The sequence below is a fragment of the Hetaerina americana genome, unplaced genomic scaffold, assembly GCF_022747635.1.
Source record: "Hetaerina americana unplaced genomic scaffold, ioHetAmer1.1.p SCAF_7, whole genome shotgun sequence".
Taxonomy (NCBI): domain Eukaryota; kingdom Metazoa; phylum Arthropoda; class Insecta; order Odonata; family Calopterygidae; genus Hetaerina; species Hetaerina americana.
The window spans coordinates 37,521,616-37,543,408 of record NW_027287316.1 but is presented as its reverse complement, the minus strand read 5'-3'; the positions used below and the strand labels follow the sequence as shown (position 1 = coordinate 37,543,408).

The window sequence follows — 21,793 nt, the reverse complement described above, 5'->3', positions numbered from 1 at the left end:
TATATTTTTTTTCACACACACACACACAAAGTTAATGAAGTAGTTCATACGATATATTCCGAATTTTAAGAAAGTTGTACGCGTACCGACATCGGGTGCCAGAATTATCGAAAGAAGATAGCGCTTCGGTATTTTATAACTAATGTGAGTCCAATAAAATGGAAACCACCCCACCATAGTTACCATGATATTGTTATGTTCGAGAGACTTGGGGCGTATTGAAAATAAACAATTATATTATGCGGTTGTGACGATATCTAAAAGTGGAAATGCGCACATACGTACATCTACCTGTGGCAAAAATAATTATCCCCTGAATTGAGTTAAAATATGTCGGTAGAACAAAGCAGAGACTGCAAACCTGACTGTTAAGATTTCGAACGAGGCTTTTATTAACAAACTTGTCACCTGTCATAACACTCGTCCTCCCAATGAGAAATTCCTTGCGTAATTCAAATATTCTCCTTCTGTCTCTAACACTTTCACCATATTGATCCAACACTCTTCCAAGATTGGTCAACTATTCCAAGTGATCAAGTTTTGCCCTCCTATGCTTAAGTTTAACTAACCCTTCCTTTTCAAAAACCTAAAAAATGATCAATGATTTTCTATAAAAAAATACAGCCACAATGATTATCTCCTGAATTCGGTTAAATTACTTCGGTAGAACAAAGCAGAGACTGTCACCATGATAGGATTTCAGTTTTGTCCGAAAAGTTGGAAATCTTTTCCAGACACACGTAAGTGCATGCTGTCGATTTCTAAGACACTATACCGAGGAGCACCAATTGGCGTGGAAAGACTTCGTTAATTGCACACAATTACATAGTATTCTCCACGAGAACCGGTTCTATCGCTACGAGAGAAACTGATCGATGCTGCGTGAAATGATATTGCAACGCTTACTTGAAGACCAGCTGTTGTCAAAATACTTGCACTCATCCCATCCATCCAGCGTATTGTTCGCGACTTTCCGACGGTGAAAGTTGGACTGAAACTCGCGCTTAAGTGTTACAGACCGAACAAGCTTTCAAGGTCGAGCCACCACTGGAGGCAAAATACGTGCATATACGTACGTGGAAAGTTAGAAAGGTCACAACGAATAAAGTAAATGGAGTTTGATTTTACTAATATCTAAATATTATAAATTATCAAAATCTTCCGCATCAACCTTTCCTGCATCCTCGTATACTTCTCCCAACAACCGTATCTCCGCCTTCACCTAACGTAGGAATTCTTCATTTTTTTCCTTTCCGCCCATTTCACCTTTACCATCCTTCTACACATTCACACATCAAAAAGCCTCCAATCTGCACCTATCCTCCTACTTCAGTGACCATGTTTGGGCGCAGTATATAATTAATCTCCACATCAAAGTTCTAACGAGCCTTTCCTTAACACCCTTACTCAACGTACCTGCAATCAATTCCATCCTCCTTCCACCACGTTGATAATTTTGGTCCATAACACTTCCAAGATGTGAAAACTGTTATGCCTGATCTATTTTTTTCCATCCTTTACTAAAGTTTAACTAAGCCATCCTCCTCGAAAACGAAAACCTCAAATTGGAATATTTAGGAAGTTAGGCAAGGGAGGTCGGGGGAGAATAGGCATGTTTGATGAAATGAAGGGAGAGATAGAATACATAGGAGATTTAACAACAGTTTATTATAGTGCGCGGGGTCAGGCTGTCTTCAATCCAAACCTATCTCATAAGATAGATCATTTAATAATAATAATATTCCGAAAACAACGAATGAAGGAATAGGGCAGAAAAACGGACGATTTTAGTATGAGCCAGTACGATAGTTTTGTCGTGATAATTTTTCGTATATCAAACGAACATATTTCATCCTTGCCCTTTAGCGTATATCCTCTTGTGCACGCAACAAACACGTAGTGTGTTGCTTTATCTGAAAATAATATCGTCACGCGATTTAACATTTGAAATATAACTCCAATCCATTGCGCTCCGTCAAGTACAGAATTTTTTTCGGAAGAGCAATGACATAGTAGTTGGACGCTAAAATCACGCATAGCGGAATATCATTTACTTGCTCAACATCTGCAGAATATGTAAATATTACAAATGATGACGCTCGCAATAATTACCCCAAACATTCTAAAACAATGTTCTCATTTCCAAAGAAACTGCGCGAGATGCCGCAACAGTAACTTTTAACGGAGTCATCCGCTAATGTGCATTTCAATGCAACAATTTCAGAGCATAAAAATCATTTGCCTTGACTGGGATTCGAACCCAGATCCCTCAATATCCGGTCGAATGATTTTTACACTCTGAAATTGTTGCACTGAAATGCACAATAGCGGATGACTCCGTTAAAAGTTACTGTTGCGGCATCTCCCGCAGTTTATTTGGAATTTGTCAAAGTATAAACACCATATGTGTTTGAAAAGTTGGCTTTAACCTCGTGGACTGTGGCGCGTCGCGCACGAATACGTAGGCCTGTGGCATTGTATGCACGGCATTTCGTCACAACTTCTAGTTCCTTTAAAAGCCCCAAAATTTCAGAGTTTAACAGGACGCCTCGATTGAACCATAGCTTAAGTGGCTAAAGCACTCGACCGGAAATTGTGGGATCCGGGTTCGAATCCCAGTCAAGGCGAATGATTTTTACACTCTGAAATTGTTGCATTGGAATGTTCTCATTGTTATAATCGAAGTTTTGGCTTTCGCATTTTAGGTTATCCTCACTCACTATAAATTTTATGTTACGTGACTTTTAAGTTAAACGGATCATTTTTAAATAACTCTGAAAGCAGACAAACGGAATGGGCGGAAGCATCTTGAATTTATTCCGCGATGGCTATTTCAACCGCGGACATCCGTGCGTGGCCAGGTCTGGAGCATTAGTCACGGAACTTATCGATCTATGAGTTTCGAGCAAACTTCTCACCCTTTGTTGCCAAATTTCACACCCTTTGACTCATTTCAAAGATGCACATGCGACAGCAATGGACGCCATTTCATCTGACACCTGTCGAGTATCGCCATGGAACTACTACGCCCGCAAAATACACAAATGAACAAATAACCTGAAGCGTTGGGCAGGGATTGCTGATGGCACAATTCGCGAAAAAAGGAAGAGAAATCCGATGGATGTGAGAATTAAATCAAAACTTTTCTTGTCGCGCCTCAGAATTGCTATGGATCATGCGAAATTCCAGATTGTGTGAAGAATACAGAATCACTCATAATCATTCGGATTCGACCTAGCGACGCTTGGACTAGGGCTCGAATCCACCGATGCAATGTGGGAATTGGATTGGTATCTCAATTTCGTTATTCCCGCTATAAATAACTTATAGTTACCTTACACGTCTCATACAAAACAAATGTTAAGTGATTTTCTAAAATCAAAGCCAAGTTGAAGATTAAAATAGGTCATAAAATAGGTGAGACAGTTTATCTATATCGGAGGTGTTTTGGTCCCAAATGTTCGCATTAGTTGAGAATCACGAAGGAGAAATGCGTTAGGTAAAATATTCTTTCACAATTAAGGAGAAATTGATTGCAGGGATGTTAAGGATATCTTAGTGAAAACTTTAACATGGAGCGTGGTTTTGTACAGCATAGAAAATTGGTCGCTCAAGCAAGATGATGGAGGATTTTGAAATGTGGGCGTGAACAGGAATGGAAACGGTGAAGTGGACAGAAAGGAAAACAAACGAGGAAGGAAAAATTCAAATAAGGCTGCGATAGAAGAGAGGACGTTAGACAAGCAAGGAAGGGGTTGGAATAGGATAGGCTTGGGGGACGGAATAAAGGGAAAAATGAAGCATGCACAATTTTTGGAAAATGGGCAATTCCCTCCCGAATACCTACTGCAATGGGGACACCGAAATGAATATGTAGATTCAATTAAATACCTTCGCGTTACGCCCACTCACGATCTCTCCTGGGCGAAACACATACGGGGAATATGTGGACAAGCTAAAAAAATAAGGATTTGTTAGAAGGTACTGTGTAAATGTTATGAAAAGGTCAAAGAGAAATGTTATCTTTCGCTGGTTAGGCCTCATTTAGAACATGCTGCAAGTATACGGGATCCTCACGAAGTTGGATTAGTTGCCGAATGGGATCGCACGCAACGTAGAGGAGGTAGATTGGTAAAACGGTGATATGATCAACTTAGAAGGGTATCCAAAATATTAGAGCAGTTAGGCTTGGAATCACTAACGGAGGGAAGGTTAAATTGCAGATTGAAGCTCTTGCATTAATTGAAAGGGAGTCTCTTTAGCAGTGATATCGAAAATGTATTATTACCCCCATAGTACCACGGTAGGAGAGATCATGTCAATAAAATTAGAGAGATTAAGTGTAGAAACAGATAGATTTAAGAAGTAATTTTTTTCACGTACGATAAGGAATCATAATAACATTGCTCGACCTCGGTATTGTCATGTTAGGGTAAAAATTAGTCTGATGTGTATTCATCCCCTGCCACACACCCTTGCAGCGGCTTGCAGGGTATATAAATAAAAAATTGAAGAAGGGTTAAGTGTAGTGCGGGACGTCAGGTTGTGTTTTGTTTGGAGATAAAGGAAATAAATATTTGTATAAAACGTGTCCATCCAAAGCCTACCTTAAACGGTGGATAACCAATAACAATATCGTATACTTACCAATAATAATAAATTATAGAGGAGTGAAGAGAGTCCTAGGTGAGATTCCAAACGGATCCCGAACGATCACGACACATTTAAAAACAGATGAATAACTGCGTATTAAATGTGTAAACGTGGTGTCTAACCAGAGTGAAATGGACTGTTTAAAGCCATAGCGTAACAATACTTTCAAAGCAATTGAGAACAACGTATATTTCGGCGCCGCGTTTGTTTGGAAAGCGTCACTGTGGTAACCAACTACTCATGACGTCACGTCCTAACGATTTACTGGATGGTCAATTAACGTTTTACTTAAATCTTTGCTATCGGCAGAACTTAAGTCCCTTTGAAAGGACCTATGTGCTTCAACCGTCTTTGGTTAAAATTTCTACGGTCCATGACGCTTCGGAATTAAACGGGCGGATTAGAAAAACTATGGGGCCACATTTCGAGTATCTTTTTAATCGTACCAATATACATCGACACACCTTTCCGTAAACCTTCCGCAAAGGCCAGTGGTAGGGGATGTTAGGGCACTAGCCATGCATGCAGAATGATTACTTAGCAGATACACGTGTATACATGTAAGCTCATACACAAAACCTCGTGTGTATGATAATCTTGCAATAATTAATGGGTCTGGACAATTCCAGAAATTCTAGCATTCAAGTTAATCAAATTTTGACAGGCACTTAGGGTTCGATTTCGTTATGATTACATATCGCGCGAGTGAAAAACAAGTGCTTGAATCTCTGTGGAACGGTGTCTATTTATCTTATTTTATCCCGGTGGTCGAATCTACCAATATCATTTGGTGTCATGGAATTGCCTCGGTGTCGCAAGAAACCTCAGGTGTCCTGTGCCATTCTAAAAGTCTTAAGACATGTCTGCTTTCTTTGTGAATCAAAAGGCTCCCAACCTACAAGTAAATCCTCCAGTACAACCGCGACGGTTATTTGCTTCTCGTAGTATTTTTCAAGAAACCTAGTGTTTTCTCCCCGAACCTTATTAATTCTATAATTACATTTGTCACGCATGAATCTCAGATATTTCTACTTGGTAGGAGTGCAATAGAACGCCAGTTTAACTGGCTAAAGCACCCGGTCGGACATAGAGGGATCCGGGTTCAAATCCCGGTCAAGGCGAATAATGTGTACACTTTGAAATTACTGCATTGTAATGCACACTTAGCGGATGACTCCGTTAAAAGTTACTGTCGCAGCATCTCCCGCAATTTCTTAGAATTATACCAGGTACCCTAAAAAATACCGCTAGGGTGTGTGGCAGGGTGGTATTCAATAATATGCACGCAACATCAAAAATGAAGTTTTCATTAATTTTTGCCATAATATATTTTGTAAAATAATTCAAATTATGTAATACTTGAGTACTACACGTATATAAATTCACTGCCGTATACTAGTCAGGTACACTGCTCCACGCATAAGAAACTAACTGCTATTTTCATGAAGGACGATCAACTAAGGTCAAGTGGATTACCGACAACATACTAGGCTACGTAGAATGAAAACAGAAAAATAATTTCCCCCAACTTGCACAGTCCCATACTGTTATTATGACACCTTACATCCTTGGAAAAAAGACCTTATATATATATATATATATATATATATATATATATATATATATATATATATATATATATATATATATGTTCTACACTTGTTCCCTCTAATCTTTTTGCCATGATCTCTCTTAGCGTAGCACGATGGACGACGGGCTAATAATACACTTTCAACATCAATGCTAAAGAGGCATCCTTCCAATTCATGGAAGAGATTTAATCTGTAATTAAACTTGCACTCCGCGACTGATTCACAGACTAGTTTATCGAATAATCTAGATTCACTACTCAGTTTATCGTAACGACATTTTGCAATTCAAGCTCCTATACGCTGCGAGCTATCTATTTTAATATTATTATTGGGCATAATCAAACCAGCTTCTTGAGGATTCCGAACAACTAACAGAATAATCTAAATAATATCTAACTAGCGGAAGATAGCATCGCTCTTTAACCTTCCCGACACACTTCCCAAATACTCTTTCAAATAATCCCAATTTTTTGCTAGCTAGTCTATGTTCTCCATGCATGTTTCCACTTGCTTTCCGCGATTAACATGACACTTGCTGTGTATGCTATATGTGACCCGACTAAATCGAAGTAACTCTCTCTTACTTCTTCATTACAATTTCCTACAACCCGTTCAATTAAAATTAGCTTGTTGAAGGCTGACCAGCATATTATTCTTTTGTGGGCACCCCATGAAAGGTTCTTCATGTCAGTATAACACCCTCAGTATTTGACCTGTTCTGATGAATTCTTACACTCGTTGTCTTCTCTTTCATAAAATAAATCGAGGGTTATGGAAACCGTCGCTGTCATTTTTTACACGGAACTCGCCAAAATACTATTTTATAGGAGGTCAAAACGGTGAAAAGTTGAACGATTCGACTGTGTTTTCCAGTCGAGACGAAAGAAAGTAAGAGTTGCGGAAACTAGGAAGGCGGTAGAGGTTTCGGAAGATCCTTGGCCGTAAAAGTGAGTGAGAAAGAAAGACGGTGATGAAGTTTCACGAGGGGGAGGTCGCAAGGGAGGGGAAACTCTCGCGAGTGGAACGGGGAGAGAGGGGAGGATAAGGGAGACTTTTCAGTGGGAAATTTTCAGGGAAATTCTAAGGGCGGGGAAATCGTGGGAGAAAGGTGATTCACCGGTAGGAGAAGGCGGGTGAGGGGGGGAGAAGGGGGGGGGGAAGAATGACCGATGCCACAAATCTGTCTGCTGTTGTTGTTTACGCGTGTCCTCGAAGTCATCGTAGATTAAGTATGTTTGATCGTGACAGCACGAATCAATGCGTCACCTTAGTCCAGGAGTCGACTGCGAGTGATGGAAATTAATGTACCAACCCATTCAGGCGTACTTATTAAACAGATATGGCGTGAAAATATAGTTTTCAATCCCTCAAGGATGTGCTTATTAATACTTCAAATGTGATCTAAAACGTATTTTTAACTAGTTATAAAGGCCCCAATTTTTGAAAGTGCGCGACTTTGGCCGTTTTGAACCACCAATTGATTAATATCTTTCAAACAAAGGCGAGTAGGTACTGTCATGTCAGCGTTATTATATCAGTGATATAACTGGGAGAATGATATTATTAGCAATGTTAATGCGTTGCTGTTTTTTGTTTTTTTTGAGAAATTTTGGTACGAATTTCGCGGCGACCCGCGCCATGCCCAAATCATTGGTAAAAAACGAATGGCACGAGCCAATCGAAATGTTTAGATCCTCAGCAACTTCTCTAACGGAGATGTGACGATTGGCGAATACTATTTTCTTCTTTTCGTCAATGTTTTCGTCTGTCGCTGACGTGCTCGAGCGTCCGGCACGCGCTTCGTCCTTCACATCTACTCGGCCCTCTGAGAACATTTTGTACCACCGATAAAAATTCCTTCGGCCCAAGGTAGCTTCTCCATATGCCACAGTCAACATTCGGAAAGCGTCCGCGCACTTAATTTCGTTTTTAACACAAAACTTTATCCAGATTATTTGGTCCATTTTTAGGAACAGGCAAAAATCGAAGACAAGCCAAAACACGTCCCAGCAAAACAGCTGTCAAAAATTAAAGAAACATTCAAAATGGCCGAAATTTTCGGCATAATGAAGAGACATAAGTACCATACATAACACCACAAAAAAAGCAAATATACGTAACCCGCGGAAATTCAAAATTCGCAATACTTTTTGGATAGACCTCGTATATGCGGAGATTTTAGGGGAAGGCATGGAAATGGCTGAAGGCTGGAGTGATAGTATGCAGGGAGTTCATAAAATCAGGTTAGTTCTGCGAATGATGCAGCGTAAGTTAACCAGTTTCAGTCAGATTGATGGCGCGATTACGATAACTTGGCGCACTGGAGAATCAATTTGATAGATATGGAAAGGAAATTAATGATAAGAAAACGATGTTAATGAGATTCTCAAGAAATAGGAAAGCTAAGGCAAGATTTTAACCACTTCTACAAGCAGAGATTTCACCTAATTATGAAGTGTTTCATGTAAAGTAGTAAAGAGTATAAAAGAAGGTTTGAGTTGGGCAAAGAAGCTTTTACTAATTAATTGGTAATTGTTGCCACGCTACCTTTTTAAAAATATTTAGAAAATACTACTGTAAATCATGATATGGAGAGTAGTTTTATATGGCTCGGAAACTTGGGTCGTTTAGGCGAGAAGATTGGCATGGATTAGACGCCTTAGTGACGTAGGCGAGGAGAAAATGGTAAAAATAAAAATAGACGGAAAGGAAAAACAAAAGAAGATTTTCTAGGCAGTGGAAGAAAGAAGACGGCCGCTGAGAGAAATTCAAAGAAGGCAGGCCGAGTAGATGCGGGAGATACTGAAAGAGGCAGTGGGATGCTAAGGGAAACTTTGATACATGGAGGAGAGAATGCTGGGAATGTGAGACAGAGGGAGGGAAATAATAGGCATTTTGGATTAAACGAAGAGGGCATTAAGAATTCAGGGTTAAAAGGGGGTTATTATACAATGGAGTTTAAGGATACTTTTTGTCATATTAGTTATGACTTACAAGTACCGTAGTTTATGGTGTCACGGTCAATCAAAAACCTACCTCTACCCGGTAACCTACTTCTTTTAAAAAAACGAAGTAAGTCCATCATAAATCTTCCCTGACCGATTGGCTTATCTTGATAATTATAACTGGTTCATAAGAATCTGATCTATATCCCAATGACCTTAATAAATTGAATACAAATGACTACACTGCAGAATTTAACCCGCAATACAGCCAGGGTCAAAATCCTGAATTTCAATGCTGAGGCGGAAATAACACTCTTTTCAAACACGGCTCAACTGCCATGCGGGTAATTTTAATAAGGTAAAACTAAAACGAGGAAAAGGAACCTGCCATCAAGGATTACCCGGGGCACACACGGAATAACACAGGAATTTCAGTCATGTCCTCGCAAATAAACCGATTTCAATTTGACCTTCCTTCTTAAAGATGTAGGTATCGCAATCCTTTCAAAGCATCTCGCACACTTCATCCTTCCCGGAAAAGCCCACCATTTACAAAATTTTGCAATTAGACGATGACATATACACATGATTGACTTAAGCTAACGCGTTAGTAGAAACCTCAGATTATTTGTAGACGACACGGTGGTAAATAGGGAAATAAGGGTCCCAGCAGAATGCGGGGCACTCTCTAGCAATTAAGACAAAATATTGGATTAGTGCGAGGAATTAGAATTAGACCGGGACGTTAGCAAATGCGCAGTTTTGAAATTTTAGAACAAAATGCATGATAAGCAGGATATAAAATATACAATAGAGAGCTCAGCGTTAACTATGGCAGGTCAAGTTAAATAATTGAGGGTAGTCGGAACACCATGACATAGTGGGCGCACATATCAAGGGAAATGCGGATCCGCTTTAAAGGAACTCGGTATTATGAAAACGGGCGGTGGGGAAGTGTAGTGCGAAAGTTAAAGAGAGGAGTTATTTCGCTATATTTAGGCTCCATTCGTAAATGCAAGTGCTTGTATATATTAATTGTTTGTATATGTATTTGCATATGTGCAGGCTAAATTTAGTTTGGCATGAATATGTGTGGGCTAAAAGTCTGTGGGGGGGAATAATTAGCATATTTTTTGTTTGTTTTGCATGTAGTTGCATTCTATTTTACGGGTGGTGTCCTAAGATCCCCAAGCTCTACGCTCTTGCAGTGGCTTGCGAGGTTTTGTATAGATTTAGTTGTAGATGACCATACGCCAAATACTTCTCTAACGAATTAAACAACGACACAAACGAAACATTAATTACCTCGAATTTCATTGGCAGGCAAGGCGAAGAATAGAAACATGGGTACTTGCGGGCAAAAACAGATCTTTTGTCCTTCACACATTCTGACTCCAACAGAAGAACAGAAAGAATGCAACTGTACATAAAACCGCACTCGAAATTTAAAATCGTTAACTAATTACTTCTGAACGATAAAATCACTAATTGCCCCCATGGATGACCAAAGACTTCTAAGATGCCACACGTCTTCGTGGCGACTAGCAATATGTAGACGAAGATATCATAAATGGAATGGAATGTTTTTTAATTAAAAAACATGAACCACGGTCCCGTTTGCAATTTGCGACTGGACTCATACAGTCTCCTTCGTCCTAAGCATATGCCATTGAAGGAAAAGACGTTGTCTTGGGGGATCCTTGAAAAAAAAATTCCGCCTCAGAATGCTTTAATTTTAAAATGATCTTGACGGCTCTGAAATTGAACACAAAAAGGAATTATACCCGTAATGGGTGTGGTAGAAAAAAAACTATAATCAACTCGCCTCGATCGAGATACCACGACGATAAGACGCTCACACGGAAATTCGAAACACTAAGGAGAGGCGCCATTTCCCATCGCTAAAGACCTAATCTTCATTGCGCCTCCATGGTCGAAAAAATAAATGAAATATGATTCGAAAGAAATGCAAACGAATGTTACCAGATTTGCTAAGAACTGCAGCGCACAAACAATGCATGCCCCCGTAACTAAGCTTGAGCTTTAAGGGATATTGCCCCAAATTTCAGCCATCTCCGATTACCTACCGTTTTTTCTGCACTTCTAATGCCGTAGCTTATACCCTACTCCACTCCACATGAAGGCCTGAAATTTACATGATACAACACATCAGTTAATGAACACGTCAATACTAGCATATGCCTTACTATTGTTAAGAACAACATTGTTTCTGCGTATAATGGAGCCATTCCTTCAACAATCATTTGTTTTCTGATAAACGGCCCAATTAACGAGGTTAAAAAACACAGCAACATACTCCAAATACCTAATTGTGTAGCATTATTTTTTCCTAACGGTCCGTACTCATAAAATATTATGAATGATCAGATTTTTTTCGACAAAATTTACGATACCGACTCTCAATTCGATGGGTCTACCCCGCGGGGAATATGACGATATCAAGATTAATTTTGAGACATGGATATTTGAATAGCAAATGAATTCAGGTTCATTTAAATTCAGTTTTAAATTCGCACTTCACTTTTTTATTTTATAACATACAGCAACCTTGACGGAAGGCACCTGATTAATGGTCAAGATATAATAGGGGGATATAAGCGGCGGGGGAAATACTTAAAAATACGTGTTTCCAAGCGTTTTGATCACCTCAATAGCAAATAAATGGTAACAAATACTATGAATTAGCCAAAAACCAAATTTGATTAAGCGATTGTGAATTTTTAGTTGCATACTAACTATTGATTGCAAATCATAATTCACGCACGCGATGATAAATTCTTTTCAGTTCTGACGAAGTCAAACGTAAATCAAATAATTTGCAAAGGTTATGTCAATGATCGTAAGGTGTGACCTTATTTTTAAATTAACTCTCGTCCATACACGCGTATTTTTTCTTTCAACTAAGCACGTTCGTCTTTCACTGAGTCAAAAAAATACTGTATTTAATTGATAAATATACAATGCAGCCAATGTTTCTATATTCCGTTGCAATATATATATATATATACATATATATATATATATATATATATATATACATATATATATATATATATATATATATATATATATATATATATATATATAGTTGCAAATATATAATCAACTTACTTCACTGTATCAGCATAAATTCGGTGATCAAGTTTTTACGATTCGAAAGTAAATACTATGAAAGTCCCAACAATGCTGTAATATGAAATTAAAAGTTAAAATAACCACTTTTTAATATTATTTTGTATGGAATACATGCAAATTAGAAACTTATTCTATTTTGCATTATTCTTCATGAAAATAAGTCAATGATTTATTACCAAGCACACGAATTCATTCAAATATCTCCTGCACAACAACGCAGTAAAAATAAACGCACCAATACAGTTTGTAAATACACGTATAAGTATAAGAACTTCATAGCGATATAGTATATCTTTGTTGTTTGGATGCCTGTCGCTTAGTGATATCCTAATGGTGTGGCTGTGAGTGATAACGAGTTGGCTGATCCTTCCGGGATTATACCTCGAAGATTTTTAAGTTTTTCTCGCTGCTTAATTTCTTTTTATTTCATTGCATATTCTCTAATTTTATACATTTTTCATCCATTTTTATACACTATCGCAATAAAGTGATGATCAGTTCACATGGAAATTAGTGGGTTTGTTAGCCAGTTCATACAGCGATAAATTCCGCAAGCCATGAACTAACGTAACAATTAAACATTCTCCTGGCGTTATACTATATAAATGATATTAATGGACCAAATGTTTTATTTTACGTTTTTGCAGCCCTTGTTTCAATAATCTTTCTTTTTTCTCAATTTTTTTTCTATCCCCTGTTCTCCGTAAGTAGGGCAGATATCACAGTTACATTGAGTTTACTATTTATCACTTAATAAATTACAAAATAAGCGGTTATAAAAAAATAGGGGTGGATCGGGATTGGTGCAGTGGCTAACGTGCTGGCTTCTCACCCAGAGGGCCCGGGAACGAATCCTGGAGGAGGCAGATATTTTTCAGTGGTATTTCGATCCCTACTTGAGGTGCTTTGTGGACAGGGTTGAGTGCCCCATTCGTCGGATGGGAGGTTATTGGCGAAGATATAATTATGGGGACAGAAAGCTGACTATCCACTGCTATTGCCGGCGATGAAATTTTCCCAAAATCCCCTTCCATTTACAGAAATGACAGAACAAATAGAATCGGGGGCGGTATTTATTGCGGTTAAAAATTCTAGTGTCAACAGGGCTGAGGTAATTCCAGGTACTGGTTTGGAAAGCTCAATTAAAAGTCCTAAATCCAAAATAATTTTTGCATGCGCGTTTTACAGACCGCCAGTCGACAGAGACAATTCAATACTAGAATTAGATAAGCAAATCAAAGGTTTTTTATCCCAACACAATGATCGTGAGGTTAAAATCGGTGGAGATTTCAATGTCCAATCTATTGACTGGAGCACATGGAGTTTTAAAACGGGGGGTGAAGACGTCTGCGAAGATATCTGCGAATCGCTGTTGAATTCTTTAACGTTGAACTCATTGAATCAAATTGTCACTTCACCAACTAGGGGCGATAATATTCTGGACGAATTGGCCACGAATATTACCGAAAAGATCTCAACTATAGAAACTATAAAGAGAAATAGTGACCATTGGGCAGTAGATGCCAAGTTTTCGCTACATGGGGTCCGAAATAAGAAGCCTAAAAGGAAAATTACTTGTTTAAAGCAGGGGACTACATTGGCCTAACGTGCGTGCTACAAAATCAATTTGTTATTTTTAAGAAAGTAATCGCGGAAATACTGAGGATACATGGAATCACTGCCTTGAGATCACGCGCTCAATAGTCAACAAGTTCATTCCCATTAAATTTATAAAAGATAACACAGAACCTAGACGGTACGAGGTTGTTAGAAGGGTATTACGACGTCAAAGGCTATGTCACGCCAAGATGAAAAATATTAGGGATGATATCTCTAGTGACGAAAAGAATGAGATCACTCATGATTATAAGATATCTAGGGCGAATACCAAGAATGAATTTCGGAAAGCGTTAAGCGAATGCAAAAGGAAAGACAAGCGGACAATTTGAAACAGATTCCACACATTTTGGTCATGCGTGAAAGAAGTTCAGGGAATTAAGTCAACTGTTAATTCACTCAAAAATGATGAAGGCGAAAGAGTAACCAGCAGTTTGGAAATGGTTAACTTATTGAATTCCTTCTTTCAAATCGTCTTCACTAATATCTCACAGAATACTTCCGATAGCTTACCAATTCGTGCTGGTCAACCGATGCCCAAAATTGAAATTTCATATAATGGAATAGAACATTTGCAAAAGAATATCAAGCCCAATGAATCCTTTGGGCCCAATGAAATATCCGCTCGTATATTTAAGGATCTATCATTGGCAATTGCACCGTATCTATAAGTAATATTTAAGAAGTCACTGGTAGATCACAAGGTTCCCAGAGATTGGAAAATGGCTAACGTCACACTAATATTTAAAAACGGAGACAAGAAGGAGCCAAGCAATTACAGACCTATTTCCCGCACATCCATTTCGCGCAAGGCTATGGAACATAGTGTAGTTGCTAGTTCAATCGTGAGACACTTCGATAAGGAGCTATTAAAGAAAACTCAGCATGGTTTCCAAAAGATCCTCCGAGACACTACTTGCGCTTTTTGTTCATATTCTTACTACGGGAGATAGACGCGATTTTTCTAGATTTTAAGAAAGCCTTCGACAAGGTACCTCATAGTAAACTACTCACAAAGCTAGAAGCATATGGCATAGAAAATATATCCAGGGTTATTTAAAAGACTTTTTGAATGGTCGGGTACAAAGAGTAGTCATAGATGGAGTTAGCTCAAACTCAGGAGAAGGTACTTCAGGTGTTCCTCGGGGAAGTGTTATCGGACTTCTTTTATTCCTAATTTACGTTAACGACATTGACTCCGTAGTCACCAGGAAGATACGTTTATTTGCCGATGATGCGGTGGTTTACTGTGATAGCCGTGATCCTGAGGACACAGCAGCTTTGTCGGATGACCTTAATGCAATACAACGGTAGTGTGACTCTAGGCAATTAGAATTAAACTAAAATGAGGGTGTAGGGATACATTTCCGGAAAAAAGAGCAATTCTCCTCAGAACGCCTACTGCATTGGGAACACCGGAATGGAATGTGTAGACTCAATTAAATACGAGGGTCATCCGGAAAGTAGTACCCGTTCGTGAAATAAAGACACAAAAGTAAATATTAACAAACATAAAAAATTTTATTTGAAAGAGGATACTTTAAACTACTTCTCAACATAATCTCCAAGCAAATTAAGGCATTTGTCATAACGTGTGACAAGTTTCTGTATACCTGCTGCATAGTCCTTCGCCGCCAGCTCATTGAGATACGCGAGGGACCCATCTTGCACAAATTTTTGCATAATGCAGATGGTGTTTAACAATTTCATGAACAATTGTTCGAGAAACATTGGGAAAATGCTCACAGATGTCATCAATTGTGACGCGCCGATCGTTCCTCACGAATTCGTCAACTGAGCTCACCAGTTGGTCTGTAATGACAGACGGTCTCCCCGAACGCTCATCGTCGTGTGTGTTCCCCCTCCCCATGTTGAAGTTGCGACACCACCGCCGAACAGACGACTCGTCCATTACATTGTCTCCATACACCTCCTTTAATTGGCGATGAATATCACATGGGCGAACGTTTCTTGCATTGAGGAATTTAATCACTGCCCTCACTTCACAACTGGCGGCGTTCTCAATTTTTTTAAACATTGTAAACAATCACAGAAACAACACAGGCAATGCTAGCGTCACGCAACTTGGCTCAGAGAAGGCAGACAAGCCACTGAAGCTATCTGACCTCGTCCAGCGGCTACTCGCGTCGTCAGCACTTCATGCGGCACGAACGGGTACTACTTTCCGGATGACCCTCGTACCTTGGCGTTACGCTCACTCACGATTTCTCCTCGGTGAAACACACACGAGGAATCTGTGGACAAGCTAACAAAAAATTAGGATTTATTAGATGAGTAATGGGTAAATGCGATGTAAAGGTCAAAGAGAAATGCTACATTTCGCTGGTTAGGCCTCATTTAGAATATGCTGCAAGAATGTGGGATCCTCACGAAGTTGGATTCATAGGCGAATCGGATCGCGTGCAGCGTAGAGAACCTAGATTAGTAAAACGTTGTTTGATAACTTAGAAGCGTATCCCGAATATTATAGGAGCTAGGCTAGATATCACTCACGGAGCGAAGGTTAAATTACATATTGTAGCTCTTCCACCAATTGGAAGGTCTCTTCAGCAGTAATGTTGAAAATGTATTATTGTCCCCATCGTACCACGATAGGAGATATCATGCTAATGAAATTAGAAAATAGTATAGAACAGGTAGATTTAAGTGGGCATTTTTTCCACGGACGATAGGGGATCATAATAATGGTCGTCAGCGCAGTAGGGGGTCGTTGGTCGACCGCGGTAGGGTCACGTTCGCGTAAAATGATTCTGGTGTGTATTCACCCCCTGCCACACACCCTAGAGGTGGCTTGCACGGTATATGAATAAAATAAGCCGCGGATCCCTTGGCGCCTTTCGTTAAGAGTAGGTTATGCCGACGCCGTGTTTCTCTCCACCCTTCATCCTTTCCTGTCCATCCCTTATGACTCAATTGACCTCAGCTCTCGGTAACCTCCCCTAAAACTATTATTACAAAATAGGTTATTTTCTACAGTAAATATTTAATGTTTATCAACTGACTAAACGAAAGACAGCAGTTTCAGTTACATATATAATAAGTTTGAGGAAACTAAAATACGTTTGTGATTTTGGGAAAACTCCTTTAATTCTAGTATATTCTGTGTATAAAGAGAAGTCAATAAATACAGTTTTTTTATAAAGTTCAAGGTCTACGCAACAAAAATGTGAAGGGGAGACACTGAGGAGTTAGTGGTACTCGACTATGGCAAAGAATGAGTTAATTTACTTACACAAAGTTGTAGGGGCAACAAAAAAAAGTACTTACGATAGCTGAAAATAAACTAGAAGTATTCTTCCAATCATGTTCTAAATTCCAAGATAAACTCGTTCGTCGAATGGCTGGTACCAATCATTAACGTGAATCAGAGGTATATTTCAGGTATGATGTTTCAAAGGATAAGCGCCGTTATTTGAAAGCTAGAGACTTCGGCGTGCATTTATTTACATCCTAAGAGGATGTCCGAAGCAAATCGTGTGGATGGGAGCGAAGGACATACCAACGTCACGCCAGAGGGGAGATATCAATTGGGAGGATGGGGGAATTATGCGGGATGATTGAAGGGATGAAAGTGAGTCAAGAGACATGTTTTTTTCAACAGAAAGGTGTTAATCCATCCTACAGTTCATAATGAAAAATGCACACAAGAGGTGGAACTGAATGGAAAACTTCAGCAAATTCGGTTCGGCTTTATACTTTCAGAATAAATGTCATGCTCCTAAGTAACCTCAGTCCCGTGAATGAGAAGCGAGTTTACAAATAAATTACATTAATTATGGATTCCATTCAATCCGATGCCTTATCGATCGAAAGTTTCCGGAAAAAAAGACTCCCACAGCCGGAATAAAGTACGCGACATTTTATGAGACGTCGGCAGGCAGTGACGTATTCAAAAGGAATACCGAACTTTGCTGAGAACCTACGACATTTCGTTTCCTTTCCCACTTAACCCCTTTCACGAAACAACTGTGTTCTCATGAGACCCAGAAAGTCCCGGTAAATTCCGCGGAGCGAGATGAGTCACTTGGGTTTGCTTCACACGACGGAGAATGTCGCCAGAATGCCAAACGTACGGGCAGAATCGGAGGGATCGCCACTGATGAGAGAGCGATTTTCTTTACGCGATAACATGTCGGATCGGTTTCCCTTTGCAGAATTAAAGATAACATTGGAGTAACGCTGAAAATTCGATTGCAATATCGTTGTTGATTCTCCTTATAGTCATGGGAGTAAATAATTACGTAGGTCCAGTTCCACCGGCAAAATCCGATTTGTTTTGTTTGCTCCGATGATAGTAAACAAATTCAGATGATGATGGTCGTCAAGGAATGATTAATTTTAATTCCAGAAAATGAGTGGCCAAAATAACGGAACGCTAGTCACTCGCATTTTTTTTAACTCACAATTTAATCTCACTGGATTTTTTTCATTTGAAGCAACAGAAGGAAATAAAATTGAAAAATTAAAAGTCGCTATCAAGTCACGGTGGGCGGGTATAAACCTACGAGGACGTTAACATCTTTGCCAACTTCTCAGGAAAAAATCTCAGCACGAAACATATCATAAAGAACCGAAAATCTTGATCACCCTGAAAACTTATCTTTCTAGACTGCGAGCAAAAGAATTTTTTCGGCCAATTAAATCTCTTAAATTTTTTGCCTGAAATGAGTTAATCTCCTTGAGCTGAACAACTGAGATAGCAACACGGATTATCTTAAATTTTCTTCGGCGTTTTAGCGATTTTTGAAAGAGATGGCATTAGAACGAAGATGAACAACGTCAAGTTAAATAGCTCGATTGGTTTACCGCTAACCGGCATAAGTAATGCATGCAGCGAATTGCCAAAAAATAATTTACATACTTTTCCATTATGTGTACACCTCAATCACGTAGGTCGATCTGTTACGATTACGCAAACAGGTTCCGATGATAACTCTTATTTAGGACGTCGACCAAAAATTAAAAGGAAAACAGCAGGGGGTGGGGTGTGGGTACAATCAAGGGTAATTGAAAGAATGCTTTCATCAACTGCACCGCATTAATGAAGTTTTCACGGGTCTTCCACCGGGTCAGGGGTTCCGTGTTGGCCGACGTTTCGATGCCCAACTCGTGCATCGTCCTCAGGGTAGATGAGGACGATGCAAGAGTCTACCCTGAGGACAATGCAGGAGTCGGGCATCGAAAAGTCGGCCAACAAGGAACCCCTGACCCAGTGGAAGACCCGAGAAAACTTCATCAAGCAAATACGCCGGGAAACTTTGAATAGATTCTTAATGTATCTCTATTCACAGATAGTCGCAAGTAAGGGCCCCAAGAAAAAAAACTATTGCTCAAGAACATACATCATCAAAAGTGAAAAAAAAATTTAACGCTGTAACTTAGTAATTCACACGTCAAATGATCAGGAAGTAGCATAAACAGCCGCTTTACCGTTTTATAGAAGCATAGCTATCAACGAGAAGATGCTTTTTAAGCATTAAAACTACATCAACGAGTGTACACATCAAGTAGGAAGAATTAACCACTTGGAGAGGATAAAATTCAACGCGAAATTTTCATTCATGGCGTTTTTATGGTGCTGTTACCCAGACGACAATGATCCCAAATATTTTCCATGCTATTCCGTTGATTGCAGGAGACAGCGAGTAGGTCGCGGTCACGTTCTTGTGCTCTCGCTGTAGCAGCCTGGCAGGTGATCGTAAGGAAAACGGAACTTTAAACTGCGGAAACCCGATTCCGTTAAAGAGAGCTTAATTGTGGTGTTTTTTAAATGTCATGGCTCTCGGGGGAGCATTCGGTGAACGAGTTTTCCTCGCTCTAAGTCGGGGAAGTCACTTGCCCCCGCCACACGCCCTTGCGGCGGTTTGCGGGTTATTATGTAGATGTAGAAGGCTGGCGAACCCGAACTGCGTCAGGAAAACATGCGAAATCCAGAAACGCTGAAAATTGAGTTCTCTTGTAGGATGCATAATTGCAAACTAAAACTTGATTTTCAACAATAGTCGTTATTACTGCAACTAGTCCCCGCTCCGGCAAATTTGAAAATAAATATTAAAAATTGACGTTTTAAAAGTTAGATACGGCGGTAAATCATGTCAGGTACCAGAACTACCTCAGCATCAAGACAGCGAAATTTCATTTAAACTAATGGATGCCTCAATACAGAAAAAGCAAGCATGCACTTACAAATTGCATCTTTTTTTCGTTAGGATGTTCACCTTCGGAGTACTTGACACACACTCCCCTATTCAGGATAAGGTAGCCCGAAGAAAGCATACCGCAAAATAATTAATTCTATTTTGTGCACCAAATATGCCAGTATCGTGAGCCCTCCTTCAATGTTAACGGTGCAACAACACACCTAAAACTGATGAAAAAACATGCATGTCTGCATTCCGGCGGATACATATTTAAATAACAACTCCAATACAGAGCTTTTCTAGAATCGAAATATTTTATTCATTGTACGAAAACAGTCGGCGTACAAGCATTCATTTCACAAAAACAAACTTACCTCTCCTTGCGACAGGTTATTCAGCTTCAGGCCGAAGAGATGCACGAAGTCACCAGCGGTATTTTCAAGGAGAGGCCAACAGCGAAAGAGGATTCATGAACTAATCTTGACGTGTACCACTGCTTCCTTGAAATTAAACGCTTACAGCACAAAACACGAGAACCAGACACCGCTCACTTGGCCCAACTTCCCCAACAAATCCCAAAAGCTTGCACTCAAGAGCTCACGCAAATATGCTCCCTCTCGATAAGAGCTGTCGCTTACTCTAGTAGCACAACCAACTGCTAGTGTAAACAAACGTGTCACGAAATGCACTGAATAATACCAGCACTCCCAATAGATGGCAGCGGTGAGGAAAAAAATGAAGTTAAATTAGAGGCCAAAATTTCTGCTGGTGGACATTAAGCTGTCCGCCATTTTGACTCCAACTGGCAAACTTCTTTCGATTTATTTATATATATATTGCACTTCATTACAACAAAAATATGAAAAAAATTGTATCAATTGAAAAAAAATCTTTGGTTTATGTTTTATTGATAGAAAAACTGCTAACTGTAACCTTGTGAGCGTGTGGCGGTAAAATCAAATCTTAGGGCTGCAACCATGAAGGACATTTTTCAAATTAGCAAGTATAAAATAAGAGAATTCAATGTACTTATACAAGCGGTAAAATCAATATCATGTGAATCTATTGTATTATTTATATCACTATTTTTTCTTTTCAAGTGACATAATAATTAAAAATTTATTCACATGATAAAAATCAATAAATCTCAATTCATAAAAAAAATTATTTTCGAAATATGATTCATAAAATTAAGTAAATCTCACAATTTTCAGCGTCATAAAACATGTATACAGGTACTGCTAAACACATTACTACTTGGATTCTCGTTGATGATGGATTGTGTGAAATATCCACTTCTTTCTCCTTCAACAAGTTAAGCATAGGGAACCGGTTGACTAATAATGACAGAATGACCTGAATTTTGAATGCAAAAGTGGTCTAGGTTTAAGGTAAAAGAGACTTATAAACGTATGCATCCATTCATAACTACTTACTGTACATAGCTAATTTTCAGGGCATTGTAGAGAAAATAAAATTCACGTGATACAAATACAAAAGGTATAAATAGGTTCCTAAGTATATACTGACAAGAAACAATGTATGAAATAATATTTCATTGATTCACTTGCTAATGCAAGAAATATATTACAGTAAAGATTAATGCAGCGGGTTTTATGTTAATGACCATGGGCTAGACAAACTTAATAAACAGGTATATTATGAATAT

At 39.1% G+C, this 21,793-nt stretch overlaps 1 protein-coding gene across 1 annotated transcript in view; it reads right to left on the bottom strand.

The window, feature by feature from the left end:
• Spec2 (CDC42 small effector protein Spec2) overlaps nucleotides 1-20,777 on the bottom strand; it is a 178,787-nt gene extending 158,010 nt beyond the window's left edge. Inside the window, exon 1 of the mRNA XM_071595002.1 lies at nucleotides 20,499-20,777. The gene's annotated coding sequence lies outside the window, so the exon portion shown is untranslated. The remainder of the gene's footprint in view (nucleotides 1-20,498) is intronic.
• Nucleotides 20,778-21,793: the final 1,016 nt, after the last annotated feature.